The 13075-nt window shown below is 48.4% G+C and overlaps 1 pseudogene; it reads left to right on the top strand.

The window, feature by feature from the left end:
- Window positions 1-7587: 7587 nt before the first annotated feature.
- LOC121405014 lies at window positions 7588-12706 on the top strand (annotated as a pseudogene).
- Window positions 12707-13075: the final 369 nt, after the last annotated feature.

Here is a 13075-nt window from a genome sequence, read left to right on the forward strand (position 1 = left end):
TCTGGATGTCGCCCAGGCTTTCGACCGCGTTTGGTGAGATGGCTTAATCCACAAAATCAAAATATTACTTCCACAGAACATCCATGGAATATTGGATTCATACCTACAGCAAAGAAGTTTCGCAGTACGATGCAAAGATTTCCTCTCTGAATATCATCCAATTGAAGCTGGTGTACCGCAAGGCAGCGTGCTTGGACCGACACTGTATATCATATTCACAGCAGATCTACCGACAAACAGCCTAACAACAACTTCGACATTTGCTGATGATACTGCCATATTAAGTCGCTCCAAGTGCCCAAGAAGGGCCACGGATCACTTATCATCTCATCTGGTGGCCTTAGAAAAATGTCTAGCAGACTGGAGGATACATGTAAATGAGCAAAAGAGCAAATTCGATAAATAAAATCCCGTAAAAAAAAAAAAAAAGTTTAGGTTGACCCGGACGCCCCCACGGGGCCACGCATAGGCCGATTTGGCCCCTTGTTGTCCGGATGGGGGGGGGGGGTCGTCCTTGAGGATCGAGGTGTTTTTCGCGAAGACAAGTAGTTCCCCTGGTGTCCTCATAGAGGCCTCTTCCAGTGATGCCATCACCGGGGTATCCAGGTATTTTCTCCTTGCCCTTGATAGCGCCGGGCAGCTGCATATGAGGTGTTCCGGGGTATCGATAGCCCCTTCTTCATCGCATTTCCTGCAGGTACCACTGTTGGTGATGCCTAGTTTAACTGCGTGGGCGGCAGTCAGAGAGTGACCTGTGGAGTATTCCCACTAACATTCTGCAGTCCTTCCGTGGTAGGTGCAGTAAGTAGTGGCTAAGTTTACCATTGCGCTCCTTGCACATGGTTTTCGAGATTCTGCAGGTGGACTCTTCCACCGGCTTCTGGAGGTCCGTCTTGTCCGCGTTGATGCTGAGTCCTACTTTTCCCGCCCTCTCACATATCTCCCTGAGTGTTGATTCCATTATAGAGCTGAGGCTCAATGGGCATACTCCCGTAATAATTATGCTTATGTTGTCCTCATAAGCTGTAATTTTTGGGGCTCTCCTCTCGAATCTCTTTATTAAGTCGTCGACCACCAGGTTCCACAGGAGTGGCGAGAGGAGGTGTGCCTCTGTGTGCCCCTTTCACCATGGAAGCGGTGCCCCACTCTGAATACACCCGTCTACAACATAGAAGGTTCTTTATCCAGAAGTTGATTGCGGGATGTGTGTTGATCGCTTCTAGGCGGTCCATTATCGCGCTCGTATTACCGTTGTTGAATGCTCTGGATATGTCTACGAACACTCCTAGAGCATACTTCTTATTTTGGAATGCAGTTTCGATGGTGGCTACTAGCGAAAGCAGTGCCGTCTCTACCGATTTCCATTTGGTATAGGCATGCTGGTTGGTTGACATCCGCCCACCTTCATCTGTGGCAGGCACAATTTTAAAGATACGATAAAACTAAAAACGCAGTATTGTAGAGAATGACCATATCTATCAGATTGATCTGAATCAGATCGGATAATAATTACAGCCAGAATGAAGAAATTAATTTTCTGTTGCTTCCTCTGCCTCCCCCTGCTAACGACAACGCAACTCATTTTCCTTCTCGCTCGCACACTCTGCCGCGTTCAGTGCTCGAGCAACCCCTAGCGGAGAAGATGTAGAATATGAATGGTACATCTATAATGTAAAATGTAGCAAAAAAATGTAAAATGTAAAATTTTTTTTTAATTCTAAAATTCTAAAAAATCATAAGCTCAAAAATGTATATACTGAGTACGGGTATAAATAGAGTCGCGTCCCCAGAAGCGACTCACACGTTCCTTCTCGTTTTATTACTTTTTTCTTGTTTTTACACTTTTTGGTTTATTTACCGCGGCATTTTGACACTCGCGTTGAGTCGGTGTTCGACTTTTTGTTTGACCAGTTGGGCGCCAATTGTTATAATATTACTCCCCAATATTCACCGAGGCGTCAGCCATCGGCAATAAAAGAATGGGGTCAGTGTGAATGTTTATTACCGGCACGATTGGCGCGGTTCAGAATCAGATTAAATCCAAAAGTACAAAATGTGAAATTATGAATAAAGCCCCCCCAGCTCGCGCAGCGCTGCTCGGGCAGCTGATGCTGCACCTTTCATACCAGCGCTGGGTCAGCATTCTTACGACTTAGAATTGCGCCGATACTCTATAGCTGGTGGGGTGTGTTTTTACCCACATACCTTCAGTGGCAAAAACATCGATAGTCGCCATAGAACATTGATGTTTCCAAAAGTTTTAAAACATCGATGCATCGATGTTTCTCCACCTCTACTGCTTTGATCTCTCGAACCGAACGTTGGTCTTGGTATCTCTCCTGCAACCGGCTGCATAACTCATACCAGTCATGGTTATTCATGATCCTATGAACACGCCAATAAAAGAACAAAGCTGAATCCGTAAACAAGAGACAGCAAAATGCGCCAGTATTGTAAAGTTTCCATTTGGACAATTATAGGTAAGACAGTTCACTCTATAAATGAAGTCTTCGATGGGAATATCTTTGGACGATCCACTAAATTGTATACGCCACTTGGAAATAACATTGGAAGTCTTGTCAGGATGTTCACTTCGAATATCGGTGAAACTAGCACGAACACTAGATTGACGCAGACTGTAACTATTGTTACGCTGCTCATTCGAGGGTAGGATGAATATGACTTGGGGCTTATACCGAAAGTTCCTAGTGTAGCAATATAATAAGTATAATAAACAGTACAAATAAGATAAATATATGTGATTAATATTTAAGAGCGAGTTGGCATCTCCCAAACTATCGAGACAGTGCGTGAGAGATACCAATAGTAAGTCTCGTACAAAAGGTATCGATAAAGAGGGAGATCGCAGGGACATATCTTGAAAGAGGTTCGAGCGAGCGAGATAAGACGGAAGAGCGTAAAATGAATACAATTAAAAGTATCCGAATTTACCCACGTGTGTTCATTTCGTGAACCAATTAATAATTGACCATAATTATACCCTCCTACACAAGAAGCATTTGTCCGGTTCAGATTTTTCAACTTCGCCGTTATATCATTGACTCTGAAATAAGTCGTTGGATATTTCGTTCGGAAAGAACATTGGATCCCGGCGCACGTCTAGTCTGACCAGGTTCTGGTCGAGAGTTGGGTCGTGCACCTGAGGCTTTTGGAGTATTTCATACCTGTGACCTTGTTTTAGGTCGATTTTTCGGAATTGCTCTGGTGTACGACAAACCATTTGCCCATTCTGTAAGTTTGATTGTGCTCGTGAGCGTAACGGTAGCAAACAGTGCTGCCTATAAACCGGACATGTTTCATTGGATGTCAACCAATCCAATAAACACGACCTGTGGTATTTATGCTTGCACTGGGTTTCTACAATGTCGGTGTCCTGGCTAGTGTCGTTGCATATAGTATAGTGTACGACTACCTCGCCGAGATTGAAATTTATATTGCCGCAACATTTAAGGCTAGGTTACAAGAAATGCAAACCACAATTAACCAATTACAAGCGAGCGCGCCCGTGCCCCGTTCTTTTTACTAAAATCCCTGTCAACCTTCGATGGCATAATTGGCCTCGACCTGCTAACGCAGATAGGGGCAACATTGTGTCTAAAAGATGGAACACTCAGATTCGGTAACACGACTGAGGCCATCAGATTTCACAAGTGCACGGACGTCAACCATACTAGAGTAGTGGACGTCGATGCACCTCCAGCTGTAAAAGAGAGATTGATAAAGATGTTGAATAGAAGCAGTGCGGCATTTGCCGACTCTAACGAGAAACTACCTTACAAGCTGTACCCTTACCCTATGGGGGTTGCAGATTTTGTGGAAGGACAACATTATCCGCAAGTCCAATTCACCATATAACCCCATATGGGTGGTGGACAAAAAAGGCACTGACGAGGAGGGCAACAAGAAGACACGTCTAGTAATGGACTTTCGGAAGCTAAACCAGAAGATAGTGGCTGATAAATATCCCATGCCGAGCATCTCGATGATCTTAGCAAGCCTGGGGTCAGCAAAATATTTCACGACACTCGACTTAAAATCCGGTTACCACCAAATAACTTCGGCGGAGCGTGACCGACAGAAAACTTCCTTTTCCGTGCATGGAGGGAAATACGAGTTTTGCCGACTGCCATTTGGTTTTCGAAATGCGGGAAGCATTTTCCAAAGGGCAATCGATGATGTTTTGCGCGAACAAATCGGCAAAACGTGCTACGTTTTCGTTGAAGACGTAATTGTCTTTTCCAAGACCCTAGACGACCTCGTGAAACATGTTTAATAGGTATTGAAAAGCCTTTCCGAGGCTTATATGAGAGTAGCACAATAAAAGTCGCAGTTCTTTAAAGAAAGCTTCGAGTACCTCGGGTTTATTGTGACGAAAGACTCAGACTCAGAGAAGGTAAAGGCTATCCAGCATTATGCTGAGCCGAACACAGTGTTTGCAGTCAGGTCCTTTCTGGGCTTGGCAAGCTACCGTTGCTTCATAAAAGATTTCGCCGCGATTGCGAAACCCCTTTCAGACATCTTGAAGGGAGAAAATGGGGCGGTAAGTAAATATAGGTCCAATAAAATCGCGGTTCACCTTAATGAGGCCCAACGCCATGCGTTCCAAAAACTCAGGAACATCCTTGCATCACAGGATGCTATGTTGATGTATCCTGACTTTAAAAAACCCTTTGATTTAACCACGGACGCGTCAGCCTATGGGGGTTTCCCATTACAATGATATCCCGAGCAATAAAGGAGCGGGAAGTGAACTACGCTACTAACGAGCGTGAGTTGCTAGCCATTGTATGGGCCCTGGCCAAACTTTGGCATTATCTCTATGGGGTAAGGGACATAAACATATTTACAGACTACCAGCCGCTGACATTCGTGGGGTCTGAAAGTAATCCCAACGCTAAAATAAAGCGCTGGAAGGCTCACATTGACGAGCTTGGGGCTTAGCTTTTCTACAAGCCAGGCAAAGAAAACCACGTCGCTGACGCACTGTCGCGATAAAAATCTCAATGCACTATAAAACGCACCGCAGTCCGACGCAGCGACAGTACATAGCGGAGCGTCACTGTATCCTATAGGATAGCCCCAAGCTCGTTAATGTGAACGGATAAGCCCGTCAATTGTTTCAGGAACCAGATAGTCCTAGAGGAAGCTAGATTTCCCCTAAAGCAAGTTTTCATTCTCTTCGGTGAAAAGACCCGACACATCGTACACTTTACAGACGAGGCCGAGCTTGCCGAAGTCGTCAAGACGATAGTAAGCCCGCAGATCGTAATTGCGATCCTTTGCGATTTCCCAACTCTAGCACGCGTTCAGCATGAGTTGTTAAAAACCTTCCCGTCGACAAGGTTCTGGTACTGCAAGAATCTGGTCGCCGACGTGTTCGATGACTATGAAAGAAAAGAAATCGTCACAGTAGAATACAATCGGGCCCATAGGGCTGCTCAGGAAAATTTAAAACAGGTTTTGTCCGAATACTATTTCCCCAAGATGACGAAACTCGCAAGCGAGATAGTCATGAACTGTAAGATTTGTAAGAGAAATGCTGTATGTTGATATTTTCTCAACAGATAAGAAACACTTCCTAACATGTGTGGATAAGTTCTCAAAGTTTGTCATCACACAGCCAATAGCGTCCCGCACCATTGCGGACATAAAGCCTTCACTTTTACAGCTAATGAACGTTGCTTAGGGCAGCAGCGCGGTTAACAGCGCTCTGTTAGCTCGCGCGCTCTCCCATGCCCTTCGCTCTCGCGCGGCGTGGACGCGATCCACTCGGCGCTCCATCACGGGCGCTAGCCGTAGGCCGAGCGGGAGAGAACAGTCTCTCGACACCTACGCGCCTACCTACAACCAGCCCTCAGCTTTGTGCACGCCAAATACACCAGAATTATAGTTGACGCCCCCGCCTTTTTATTTATTTGGGAATCCGAACTGTGGGAACGACCAACATCCACCCTCCTACAAAACATTGGTCCTTCGAGCCGGATCTTCGCCTTCCCTATAAGGAGGAAACCAACCTGCAAGCATCGGTGGATTACATCGCTACGTTCCGAAGATAAGTACGATTTCGTCTTCCCAAATCGCTTCCTAGTGCGTTTTTTTATTTATTCCCCACCACGTCCGAGTTCCGCGATATATGTATATATATTCTTATATACATATCTGTGCATACAGTGCTATCCTTCTCTTTCGCCAACGCCATATTATCGGCGATTCCGGCCGTTCTCCGTTCCGTCGCCTCCAACTACCAGTGCTACGGTAGTTCTTCCATTTCGTTTTGTCTGGGCATGATTTGTGAAAAATTAAATATATTCGACAAAATCCAACTGCACCCCAATTCACTAAAACATATGTGCATTCCAATTCGCAAGAGCGGCTCCGCATCTCCAAAATAACATACAAATATATATATACATCCATAAATACATACACATACATACATACATCCAAGTGCTAACAGAATAAAAACCCACCCAACAATTATTAAGTGTTTTTATTCCGACATCTATATACACATATTATTTCCATAGTTGGCTGCAATAGATCGATCTATATCTATATCGATGGAGCCATATTACCAACTACATATGTATATAAAAATAACATAACGCACATACAAAAATACCACACTCCGTATTTAAATACCGCGTCCCACACATACATTCCGCTCATATCCACATACATATAACAATAAAAATCTGCGATTCCGAGCAGTTTACGCGTTCCAGCAATAACTTTGATCGCCACAATACGTGATATTATCTCCAATTCCGTAACAAATTATCCTCCACCCAGGCACAGCGCATTTCCGCCGCGATTTCGCATTTTTTTGGTGCCAATTGTCGAATTGTATGTCCGTGGGAAATTAGAGGTGACAAAATTTAAGAACAACTATCGGTATCACAAACACCAAATTGAAGACAAGAAATAAATTCAAGCTGCCGAATTACCCAAAATACATAGTCCCACGTTTGTTCCGCTTCCACTAACAGACGACTGTATAAGGAATTATTATTTTTTTTTGCATATTCCTTCCGATAGTCTCTGCCACACCAGTAGCAGTTAATTTCTTGGCTCCGATCCTCGTGCTCGTGTATCCTATCGGACCTACCACCTCCACGGTATAACAAGGGGAGCAAGAAATCGACCAATTCCGTCCACAATCCATCCGCACTAGATAATGAAGATTAGTTGCCCACTGCAAGGGTCCGTCAAAAGGGTAAACGGAGGAAAGCCGCACTAACAATATTTTTTTTTTTTTCAAATATTGCCACAGCCAGTTTGACCGTTCCTCTCCTCGGCGTGTATCAATTTGATCCACTCATTGTTTGGGAACCTCGATCCAGCGCGGCCACAAATAATTCGAGTTGGTATTAAAAATTGTTGTCCAACATCGCGCGAGGCCCTTTCCTTTCCATTCCTCCAGCAGTGGGTTCCTTTTTGTGTGTTGAAGGGATTTAGTGCCTTCTCGTGTGGTGCCCAGCCCAGGATTAGTTTTTTTTCTGTTCTTTCGCCAATCCGCGGATTCCGCATCCGACTTCGCATCCAACCTCTGCGTGTGTGAGTAGTATGCCAACGGGGGACAAGGACAGCAAAGGACTTTTGGCTGCGACATCTTCACGTCGGCTACGCACCTCTTCCGCCTCAGGAACTACCCCCACTCAAAAGATCAAGTCGCCAGTCACTCCCAGAGCAGCCAGTAGCAGCCCAGCTGCGAGGACCAAGTCGGTTCTCTTCCCGTCTCCCGTCACTCTCAAGGTGCCAGCTCGGATCCAAGGCGATCCAACCAGCTCCTTCGGTAATAGTCCCGTCAGCTCGAGACCTTCCATCACAATGGCTCAACCCGCCACCACTACTGCACGAGCAAAATTAGCCGCCGCCATTGGCCGGCTGGCTCATTTGGAAGCGCGCATCACTTCCGCTCCATCCGCATCTCTTTCCGAGGTTCGCCGAGGACAAATTCTGAGTATGTGGGCGGATGTCGAGGCGGAATATAAAGCTTGCTCCGCAGTGATGGTTGACGAGGACCCAAAGGTCCAAGAAGACATCCGAGAGAAGTACGGCGAGTGCTTGACCCGGTCTTTGTGGGAAGCGTCCGTCACAGACAAGAAGGAGGTGCCTCCATGGACGGAAATCGATGGTATGTGAGCAGTGCCTCGCCGACCTCAATGCTCAGCTGGTCCAAACAGCAGTCCATCCGTCTGCACCGCAAACCTACCAGGGCGGCTGCCGACTGCCTCCCTGCGACATCGAGGTCTTCGCAGGAGATTACGTCCGTTGGCCTACTTTTCGAGATTTATTTACTGCAATTTACATAAATAATTCTAGGCTGTCTCCGGTAGAGAAGTTGTACCATCTCACCGCGAAGACAAGTGGCGATCCGAAGGCCATAGTCGAGAAGTCCCCGCTCACAAACGATGGTTTCGAGTCGGCATGGTCGGCCCTCCGAAACCGTTATGAAAATAATCGGCTCCTGGTGACCAACCAGATAAATATTTTGCTCTTTTTGCCTCGCGTCGAGTCCGAGACCAGTCGAGCTTTAAAAGAGCTTCAAAGCACGATGCAAGGGGTCCTCACCGCCCTTGCTCACTCCAAGGTCTGCACCGACAACTGGGATAGCCTCCTCGTTACTATTTGTGCCTCCAAGTTGCCGAAGTTGACCCGGTCTTTGTGGGAAGCGTCCGTCACAGACAAGAAGGAGGTGCCTCCATGGACGGAAATCGATGCCTTCCTCACTCAGCGCTATTTGACGCTAGAGGCCATGGAGAGCGACCCGTCCACTTCCAAAGGCAATCCGACCCCACCATCGTCCAAAGGTTCCTTGAATCCGCAATCCTCCGGAAGCAACTCCAATCCGTTCCGGTCTCATGGTAGTCCCGTGCCAAGGAAGTTTCACTCCTTCCAGACACAAGTGAGTCCGAAGAGAAGAACGTGTGATCTCTGTTCCAAAGAGAACCATCCGATCCGACTGTGTCCGCACTTCCTACAAATGACTGTGGATGCACGAGCCAGCTGCATTAAAAAAAGGCAGCTGTGCTTGAACTGTTTCGCTAGAGGTCATCAGCTACGTGAATGCCAAAGCGCCCACAGTTGCTTCACTTGTGGAGCCCGCCACCACACGCTCCTGCATCGGGGGACTCCAGCTCCCAGCGAGCTGACTTCCACAACAGCGGAGGATCCCGCTTCTTCCGTCGCTCCGCCCAACGTTCAGAACTATTTTGCTTCGGGAACAAGAGCGGTGCTTCTCGGTACGGCAATAATCAACATCTGCCACCGGGGGACAAATTTCCGTGCCCGCGCTCTGATCGACTCGGGCTCCGAGGCGACGTTCATTACGGAACGTCTCTTTAATATCATCCAGTTGCCATTCCGCCTTATTCAGGCCCAGGTTTCAGGCCTAAATCAGACTGTAGCAGCTCAATCCAAGAAGCTCTGTGATTTGTCCATTCGCTCCCTGATGACGCCGAGCGTACAGTTAAACGCCACGGCCTACGTCCTGCCCGACATAGCCGGCAATCTCCCTTCATATCCGATCCCGCAGAGCGCGTTGCGAGACTTGCCCAACCTGCCTTTAGCAGACCCTAAATTTTATGAGAGCTCACACATAGACGTTCTGATCGGAGCCGACATCCTTCCGTCCATACTGTTAAGCGGCTCACAGACCGACATCTGTGGTTCCCTCCTCGGACAGCAAACCCTCTTTGGATGGGTGCTTACCGGTCCAGTGCCAAGTGCTGTTCCAGACCAGATTGCATCTTTCTCCACCCAAATTTCCCACGTCCGCGATGCTCCATTGGACAAACTTCTCACAAAGTTTTGGGAGGTGGAGGATCTACCTATCAAGGTAGCAGGAGAGTCGGACTCCTATTGCGAAAGAAATTTTCTGCGAACCACGTCAAGAACGTCAAGTGGAAAGTACGTGGTAACACTGCCGTTTCGTGACCCCGATCATTGTGGATCAGGCCTGGGGCATTCAAGGTCCATTGCCCTAGCTCAGTTTCTCCGAAATGAGAATCGGCTAAAGAGAAACGTTCCATTTCAAGAACAGTATAACTCTGTGATCCAGGAATACTTAGATCTCGATCATATGACAGAGGTTCCGTCCACTAACGAGTCCGCCAACTATTATCTTCCGCACCATGCGGTAATCAAGCCGGAGAGCACTACCACGAAAGTACGCGTGGTATTCAACGCGTCCAGCCCTTCTGCGAACGGCACGAGCTTAAATGATCTTCTTCATGCTGGTCCGGTCCTCCAATCCGATTTAACCCTCCAAATCCTGAAGTGGCGCTACTTCCGATACGTCTTCAACGCCGACATTACAAAGATGTACCGCCAAATTTGGGTACATCCAACGTGCACACCCTTCCAGCGAATATTATTTCGAAACCCGGAGGGTGAGATTCGGGATTATGAGCTGAAAACCGTGACCTTTGGTGTCAATTGCGCTCCGTTTCTAGCCATCCGGGTACTGCAACAGCTTGCCGACGACATCCAGTCGCGATTTCCAAAGGCAAGCCACATTGTACGGCATTTCATGTACGTCGACGACGTCCTAGCCGGGGCAGACTCCATCAAGGTGGCTCAGCTGGCTATCCACGAATTGCAGGCCGCCTTCAGCTCTGCAGGTTATCCACTGCGCAAATGGACGTCCAACCAAAAGGAGATTTTGGCCGAGCTTCCGAGTGACCACCTCCTGCACACCGATTTTCTGGAAATCGATGCCGAGAGCACGGCAAAGACCCTCGGAGTGCGCTGGAAGGCGGCGTCAGACGAGTTCTTCTTTGTTTCTCCCGTGTTCACGCTTGAGTTATCCTACACCAAGCGAGAAGTTCTTTCCCAAATTGCGAAGCTGTTTGACCCCGCGGGGTGGCTAGCCCCATTCATCGTCCGGTCCAAGATTTTTATGCAGGAGATCTGGTTGCAAGATTTGGGATGGGACGAACCTCTTCCAAGTTCGTTGTACCAACGCTGGCTGGACTTTCTGCAAAGTTACGCATCACTACCCGAGATCAAGATTCCAAGATGGGTATGTTACCAGCCATCGGTAAAGATCGAACATCACGGTTTCTGCGATGCCTCCGAAAAGGCGTACGGTGCAGCGCTCTACGTGCGCGTCGAGTGTGACCAGCATATCACGGTGCATCTACTGTCGGCGAAAACACGCGTCGCTCCCGTGAAAACCGTTTCGCTTCCTCGACTAGAGCTGTGCGGTGCAGTGCTCCTTTCCGAAATGGCGACGGCTATCCTGCCAAGCATGCCGACGGGAAGTCATCAATGCTACTACTGGACCGATTCTACTATTGTACTGGCCTGGTTGAGCAAGCCCGCTTGCCATTGGACTACCTTTGTGGCCAATCGAGTGACGAAAATAGCTCAGACTACCGAAACCAGTCATTGGTCGCTCATGTTCGTTCCGAACATAACCCCGCTGACTTAGCCAGTCGAGGCGTAGCTTTACCAGAACTGGTGGGTAGCCAACTCTGGTGGCATGGACCAGCGTGGTTGCTAATCTCCACGTGATCAATGGCCAGCCCAAGCCGCCGAAACTCCAGTTCAAACCCTAGAGCAGCGGGCCGTGAAGGTCCATCTCGTTTCCAGCCCACCCGAAGATTTCCTGGAGCGACTCTCCCAGCTTGAGAAGGCTCTTCGAGTGCGGGCATATGTTCTACGTTTTATTCAGTGTTGCCGGAAGGGTTGCCGGGGAAATTAACGAAGCGGAGCGAATTCTTATCCTAGAGGCTCAGCGCCGGGACTTCCCCCAAGAATCTCACTGCCTGAGTGGTAAACGTCCCGTGCCAAGTTCAAGCTCTATTTTGAATCTGAACCCCTTTCTAGACCGACATGGGATCATGAGAGCCTGTGGCCGGATCACAGCTTCACAAGATCTGAAGTATGACGAGCGCCATCCAATCATCCTGTCCTATAGTTGCCGCCTGTCTCGCCTGCTCGCTCACTTCACGCACAGGATCACTCTCCATGGCGGCAATCAACTGATGACGCGCCTCATTCGCTGCAAATATTGGATCCCGAGAATACGGAACCTGATGAAGGGCGTGGTGAACTCCTGCAAGGTCTGCATCATCCACAAGAAGAAGCTACAGACCCAACTGATGGGTGATCTCCCGACAGACCGAACTTCTTTCTCCAGACCGTTTACCATACCGGTATTGACTATGCAGGTCCTTTCGACATAAGGAACTATACCGGGAGAGCGTGCCTGATCACCAAGGGTTATGTGTGCGTATTTGTATGTTTTGCCACGAAGGCCATTCACTTGGAGGCTACTTCCGACCTGACCACCGAGAAGTTTCTAGCAGCTTTCGCTCGCTTCGTCGCTAGACGAGGTTGTCCGCAGCGTATCCATTCCGACAATGGAAAAACTTTCGTGGGAGCAGCAACTGTACTTTCTCGGGACTTTCTAGAGGCGTTCCAGGATTCGGTGACTGAGGCATACAGCCATCAACGGGTTGCATGGCGTTTCATCCCGCCAGGAGCTCCACATATGGGGGGCCTTGGGAAGCCGGCGTAAAGAGTTTTAAAACGCTCTTCTACAAGGCCACGTCCACCCGGAAATATACCTTTGAGGAGCTCTCGACGCTGCTCGCTAAGATTGAAGCATGCCTAAATTCCAGGCCACTCTCACCTATGTCCGAAAGTCCGACAGAGTTGCTGGCCCTCACTCCAGGGCACTTCCTTATCGGAGCACCGTTAATGGCGACCGCAGAGCCCGAAATTAAAGAGAACCTCCAGTCGATCATTAATCGGTGGCAGCATTTGAAGGCCCTCAACCAGCAGTTCTGCCAGAGGTGGAAGGATGAGTACCTCAAGGAACTCCACAAGCGCAACAAGTGGCAGACGGATATGCCCAATCTTCAGATCGGCGATATGGTTATCGTGAAAGAAGATAACCTGCCTTCTAACGACGGTGGCGACTCGGAGGAAGGTCCGGCCGGCGCCGATAACAGGGTTCGGGTGGTAGACATTCTTACTGCCCGCGGTGTGCTCAAACGCCCGGTCGCGAAAGGTCGTTCTCCTTCCGGGGGACTCTCCCGTA

The sequence above is a fragment of the Drosophila obscura genome, unplaced genomic scaffold (assembly GCF_018151105.1).
Source record: "Drosophila obscura isolate BZ-5 IFL unplaced genomic scaffold, ASM1815110v1 contig_13, whole genome shotgun sequence".
Lineage (NCBI taxonomy): Eukaryota > Metazoa > Arthropoda > Insecta > Diptera > Drosophilidae > Drosophila > Drosophila obscura.